Below are 7,066 nucleotides of genomic sequence, written 5' to 3' on the forward strand. Positions count from 1 at the left end.
AACGGATTTGAGGAAAAAAAAGGGTAGAAGCACAGAAAACAAGCCTGAGGCAGAAAAAAACTGCAATAAGCCCAGAGACTGCCTGACCTTGGGGTGGCCCAGAGCCCAGTGCCCCCCACCTCCCGGCAGGCACAGGAATACCCGCCGGACCTCGGCCGTGGTTCCCCAGACCCTGCTCCAGCCGACAAGGCGTCTGACCGGGCACTTAGGGATTTCACCGGGAGATGAGTCTTTTCCACAGAGGTATGAATTTATTTCAAACTGAAGTGAATTCAAATCACAGCACAAGATAATGATGTCAATGCCGCTGTATAATCTCAAAGAAGAGCAATATACTGTGAAAGGGTGGCGAGGGAGTTGCTAAATACAATAACCATACAGAGGGAAAAATAGATGTTTAGGGAGTCACCTGCAGCCTTGATTGAAAAATCAGTTACATTAAATTTTTTCCTATTTAATTATCTCACAGATAATATCACTTAGATTGAGTTTCATATCTGAGCAAATTAGTTGTGCCACTATTATTAAAACCTACTTAGGAAACTCAATCAGTGAAAACTACCACTTTGAGGCTTAACACGTGTTAGGAACAGAACTGGAGAGGTTTGCTTTTGCTTTTTTGAAAATGAGCTGAAGTAACTTTATGATATAGATAAATGTAATACGAGTGAATCCAAATGAATGCTGCTTTAGGAATTGCTTTCCCATTTAGCATTGCTCCACAAAGCTAGGCTTGAAAAATTTAACAAGGTCATGGCCAGGCTTCAGGCTGCTGGAGCCGAGTCTCCTCTGCTGCCGCCCCAGATGCAGCAGTGCAATGGAGCCCTGCAGTAAATGGCAATATGTCATGTATTATCTGCACAGGGCTGGAGGGCTCTCTGCTTGAAGGGCTCTTGCCCAAGTGATGCAAAGAATGTTATGGAAAATGAAAAAATATTTTCTCCAAAGTTTAATATGTTGTTATATAAACGCAGGCATCCTGGAACCGAGAGACGGGCTGGAGCAATCGTCATTTTCCACCCTGCCGTGGTCCTATCTGGGTGAGGAAAGCTGCGTCCCAGCCTAATGCACTGTGGCCTTTGCCATCACATCCACAAGGTTTGTGCTCCGCTTCCCAGCCCGTCCCTCCGGCTCTTCCTCTCGCTGCCAGAGCTGCATCCAGCCATCGGGGCATCTTCAGCTTGGTGCAGGAAAGGCTTCACCAAGACCTTAATTTTTGCACAGCTGCGGGCTGCACTACAGATTCATTTTGTTCTGTATTTTTGAATTGCTTATTTTGTGCTCCAACCAGATTTTCTTTTTTTTTTTTTTTCCTCCAAATGAGTGCTGTTTCCTGCCCTTCTTCATTTGCAGAAGTAATCAGTGTGGGCTTTTGCTGATTTTCCATTTCAGCAAATATCCTGAAAGTGGTCTGGCTGCCAGCCCCATCCACTCCAGACAGCTCCAGCTCTGTGGGACGTGGGGAAGGGCTGGAAGGATTCCGGGGTCAGCATTGCTCTCTGTGGGTGGGGATGAACCCCCCCAATTCCATTGCAACCTACTGGGAGAACAGAGCCCTAAACCTTGCGAGGGTGATGATTTCCAAACCCCTGTAAGCAATGAGATGCTTAGAGCTCCTTCACACCCTTGGTCCTATTATGGGCTGAAAACACGGGGAGCTCCGTGGGAGCACGGCGATGGGGCCACACAGGCGTGAGCCCAGCTGGCATGAGGCTACGGAAAACCCAAGTGCCAACACTCGGTTGTACAAAGCCACGATAGTTTGCAGCCGCTGAATGAAGCTGCTGCAGCAGAGACGGCAGCAGCCTCGAGGGAGAGGCAAAGTGATGCTGAGCCGTGGGCACCCGTGCCTGGTCTGGCTGGGAGCAGGGGCAGGGAGCGGTGCACGGGTTTGGTACCTAATTTCACTCTGTGCCGTTTTCTGGATGCCTGGGAAACATCCCCCCTTCTCTCCTTTTTTTTTCCAGTACGAGAATCTTCTTCTTTCCCTTCACACATAAGGAGTGAAGTGTTGCAGCCATCTCGATCCTGTGCAAGGAACAAATGCAATTAAAATTACAGCTGCGCTGTCTATCATGAGCCCTTGACAAATCTTTCACCTTAAGGCTTCCTGCTTTCGTTTTCATCTGTAAATGTCTCATTCACAAGGTGAATCATAACACCCAGCTTGATAACGCAATGTACCGTAAGCTTCCCGAACCTTCTCTTAATTGCAAAATACTCTGATGTTTCACAGCTCTATGTACCTCACACATTCAGATCCACTTCTCAGCCACCTTCAGAGCTAAAGCACCCCAGATTAATACAACTCCAACCCTTTTTACTCGCTCGCTTCTGCTGAAGGACTTCAAGGTTGCGGCCGGCACCTCGACCTGATGCTGTTCCTGCACCCCAGCGTGGGGAAGGGCCTGGGATGTGGGAAATGAAGAGGCATACGTGGGTGTCTGCTGCTGGCCAGGGCAGAGGCAGGTCCCCTGTGGGCTTTTACAGGGAATTCTTAGGGGTTTAGCCCTGGAAATTGATGGGTCAGGGTAATGACATTACCTGGTTAGGGGTGCAGCTTCTGTGCTGAATGCCTGTTTCAACTTGCCCCTCGCAAGCGGGCACTGCCGTTTCTTCTCCAGCACGGCAACTTACGGATGGGGCTGGCGGTCAGGATGCAACGTGTGCGAGAAGTCTTGCCTGAGCCGGCGGTGCCGGCGGGATCAAGGTCCCACCAACATTTGGGTAAGCTGTTCAGAGGAGCAAAGAGAAGCCAGGCAACCTGGGATGGGGAGCTGGACTGGAGGTGATGCTCTAGAGGCTGAAGTGCCCACGGTGAAAGAATCATAGAATCACAGAATGCCTCAAGTTGGAAGGAACCCATAAGGATCATCGAGTCCAACCTTTGGAGACTCGCGTCCTCCCTTTCCGTCGGCAAAGCCCGGGTGAGAGCCCAGCCAGGGGCGGGAGGGCATCTCCAGCAAGGGCAGGGACCCCCGCGCGGTGCCACACAAGACCCCTTCTCCCGACGGCGTTCCTTGTGACCCCAAAATGAACGCCCTGATGTCAAACTGGCTCAAAAACCCCATGGGCAGCTGCCGGGCAGCCCATGAGAGGGGCTGGAGCTGGCAGCGGGCTGGGGACAACCGCGACTGTCCCGCTGCCTCGTCGCGCCTGTGAGACAGCATCTCCATTGCTGCGGAAAACTGTTTGCCGCTGGATCGTGGATGTGACTGGGTTTTTTAAATTGAACCAAAAGTGGAAATTATTTTGGTTTTGTTTGGTTTTTTTTTTAATTCTGAGACCTAAAATACATGTGCAGACTTCTACGTTATTCTATATTCTTAATATTAAGATATGGATATTAACTTTTTAGCTGACATAAGAAAATACCATTTCAAAGCACTGCAAATTTAGATAAACCCCTCACATTTTGATGTCATCCATTCTGTACAAAACAAGTGGTATTTACAGGAATACTTCTCTATGTAATTACACAATTATTAAAAACATAGTAGTGAAGTAGGAGCTTTTATCAAGTCATTCAAATTAGAGTTGTTTCATTCTAATCACTATCTACTTGAATACGTATCGCTTGGATGAAACTGTAAAAAGCTCATTAAATATATTTTTCTTTAAAATTTAATTACTGGGAACTTCTTCAGAGAATAATGATTTTGGATCATAATTAGGATCTTTGTTTCTGTTTGTATTTAGACTGAAAGGTATAAAGACTCGGAGAAAAAGAGAGAAATTGCAGATCCAACATTTGGGAAAGGAGCTGTCAGGAGGGGAACAGAATATTAACAAGCCAGATCCAGCATTACAAAGCAGAAAGATGGTGCTATAATTTGATAGACTTTTTAAGCCCTTCATTTCTGGTGTTAAGAAAGCTGTGTTGTAGTCCTCTGCAAAAGTGAGATATTAATTGGATTCTGTTTCCATACAATGCATTTATGTGCATTAACTTAGTTTAGGCAACAAGGATGCATTTGCAACCTGAGTTTGAGAGTCAGAGTTTGTCTTCTGTGTGATGGGTTTAGATCCCAGCACTAGGAAAAAAAAATATAAGTATTTTCCATCATATGGCAATTCAAACATATATGTAGAGAAAAATAAATCACTGCATTTTTTCCAACAATGATGACTAGGGATGGAAGCTGCCCCAGAGCAGAGCTGGAAATGGGAGGTGGGTGTCAGCATATAGTCGTGCTGGCAGAGGTAGAATGAGGAATTCCTGCAAAAATGATTCCACAAGGTAAAATAACAATGAGTAAAACCAAAAAAAGAGTTGTCCTTAAAAAATAATTAGGAAAGGAGAAGGGCCTGAGCCTGCAAACCCTAATGTGAATATCCATTTCACTCACAATTGTGCATACTGAAATCCTAAGAACTGCTCTCTGAAGGCTGCAGACTTAGATAGTAATCTTAAAGTTAAAAATTACATGCAAGTGCTATCAATTGCCTACAGTTTTCTTGTTTGTTAAGGCTTAGTTTTTACTGATAATTTTAATTCAGTTAAAAAAGGGGGTTTGTTTACAGGAAGCACATTTAGAGATGTTGGGAAAGGCTGCAAGTACTAAGCACGAGATGAGAAAAGCTGGAGCGAGGCAGGGGGAGGCTGATGCTGACACACCGGTACCGCGCTGGGCGAGGACGGGGATGCTCCCGGCTGAGTATATGCCCTTTACTTTTCTTACCCCGGGATTTAAACACTTCCATCATCTGCTGAAGATGGCTGGCTTCGCCTTTCTAGCTGAAGAATGTGGGTAACAACATTTTATTTTTAAATAGCCCCTGCCCTTCATGTGTAGGAGCCTTTGAGTGGTTTCCCTTCGTTGCCTAGGGAATGGGGCGATACCAAACAGCCATCACAGCACCGATCAGATTTTGCAAATATTTTTCCTGCCTGCTTCCAAGGTGCCATCAGGAGCCCCAATTACGTGAAGCGTCCTGGTAGAAATGACAAAAGTATCACCTCGCTCATTTTTTTACAAAAGGTGCATCATGGGCACGTCTTCATCTGCACTAAAATGGGGGGGACAAAAGTATGGGTTGGGACAGAAAGCAGAACAACACATCGCTTCCCAGGACAAGGAAACTATCCTAATTCAGTAGAAGGAAAACCAGCGATCCTTTCCATTTTCCTGCCAGGAACCATCACCCAGCGGCATCTCCTGCACCCTGAGGTGGGCGGCAGCAGCGTGCCAAGGTGCCGGCATCGCCTGTGGCTAGGGTCTGCGGGGCTGCTCTGAAACACTGCTGGGACCTGGGCCTGCTTTTCTGTTTCTGGATGTCTCCGCAAATGCCAGGGAATGTATCCCAAACCTGCTTCACATCTCTCAGATGTCCCTTGAGAGCAGAGCGCCCACATTTCACTTGTCTCAGGGATGAGGTTCTTGCTCGGGTTTGCTGAAGTCAAAATACCATTCACGAGCCATTAAATGACAATTTTGCAATTTGCTGTCAAAACGATGCCTGACGCTTTTGCATCTCCTAACCAAGATTTGCGTGGCACTTCTCAAAAGTACAGCCAGTAGGTACAGAGGGAAAGAGAAACCTACAATTAAACTCGGAATTCCCATCCTCAAACTGATGTTTTGTTACGTCCTCCTCCAGGTAGCCTCAGCGATTGCACCTAGCATGGGCAGCCAAAGAGAGCAGGCAGGGAGCCGCGCTCGCCCACGGCACTGGAGCACATCTCCGTCCCAGCTTTGGCACAGACCAGGTCCCGCTTCCCAGTGCAGGCGGGCGAGCGCAAGCTCTGCACGCACCCATTAGGGAGGAAAATAATTCCCATGTTATTACTTCTTAACGCTGACAACTTTCTGGCAGCTGCAGTGCGAAAGCTGCTGCGAGGCGCTGCTGGTCTCGGCCCCCAGCCTGGACCAGTCCCTCGCCTGTTTGGATGGGGTCAGGGCGCAGGGTGCAGGTGGGGGACTGGGTGCACACCACTGCCTTCCACCCGGGACACGGGTAAATCAGTATTTCTGCTCTACAGAGCTGCTTGGGGGTCTGCATTGCCCTTCAAGCAGGCTGAACGCCAACCAATTCATCGATATAGAGGGGTTTATGACGAATTCTATAGATTTACGGATATAAGGGGATGCAGGTTTACACCTGCCATCAAAATACTGAACCGAAGTCTCCGAGCCTCAAGTCGAGCGCTGAGCTTGAGCGGTGGAACCGCTCTCAGCACAGGCTGGTGTCCTCAGGACATCGCCTGCCCTTAAACCTGGAAGTTAAATCCAAAAACTTTGCTCTTAGGCCAAAGCGAAGAGCCTGCAGCTGCAGGGGCACCCATGACCCCTCCGCCGCAGCCGGGCGATCCCTCACCGGCACCGAGGGGGTCCGTGGGAGCGGCGGGTGGTTAGGTCCTGGGCGACGAAACCAACCTCCTCCTGGGCAGGCGCCTTCAAACCATCGCTCCTTTTCCCTCGTCGTGGAGTTTGTGTGTCGCTCCCGGCGCGGTCGCCATCCCTCCTCTGCCGTTCATCCCTCCCTTCCCATCAGCTGCCCCTGATTGCTGGTGGGTGCGAGGGGACCGAATACCTGATAACGCTGGTTTTAATGGGATAGTGCAAAAACGTGGCTCTTTTTCGAGGTGATATGTTGAGGAACCCCCCCCCCAAAGCTGCTAGCTGTACATTTTTCTTCTGGAGATGAATCATAGGCAATTAACAGGAACAATTCTAATTAACTGACATAATTAAAAAACTAATAATGTTTAACATTATTGTTTTATACAATGACATTAGCTTTAACAGCCTAGCAACACATCAAGGCTTCATTTGCATAGTCACTGAGTATATTATTTATTCTTGGTTTCTTTGGTAACCAAATTGACAATAAGAACTGCAATGTGAATTCCTAAATTGTTTTGCCATATAGCTTCATAATTTATGCCATTGGCAGTAATTGTAATGTCTGTATAATTTCCTTTTAATTATCAACTAATGAAATTTACATTCATTTGGGTAAAAAACAAATATTCACATTCGACTTCCAATCACCTGTCCAAATTTCCAATCAATTTACCAATGTTTGCTGTGCCTTATGTTTATTTATATTTTTGAATGTCAAA

This window comes from Haliaeetus albicilla, chromosome W (assembly GCF_947461875.1).
Source record: "Haliaeetus albicilla chromosome W, bHalAlb1.1, whole genome shotgun sequence".
Classification (NCBI taxonomy): Eukaryota; Metazoa; Chordata; class Aves; order Accipitriformes; family Accipitridae; genus Haliaeetus; species Haliaeetus albicilla.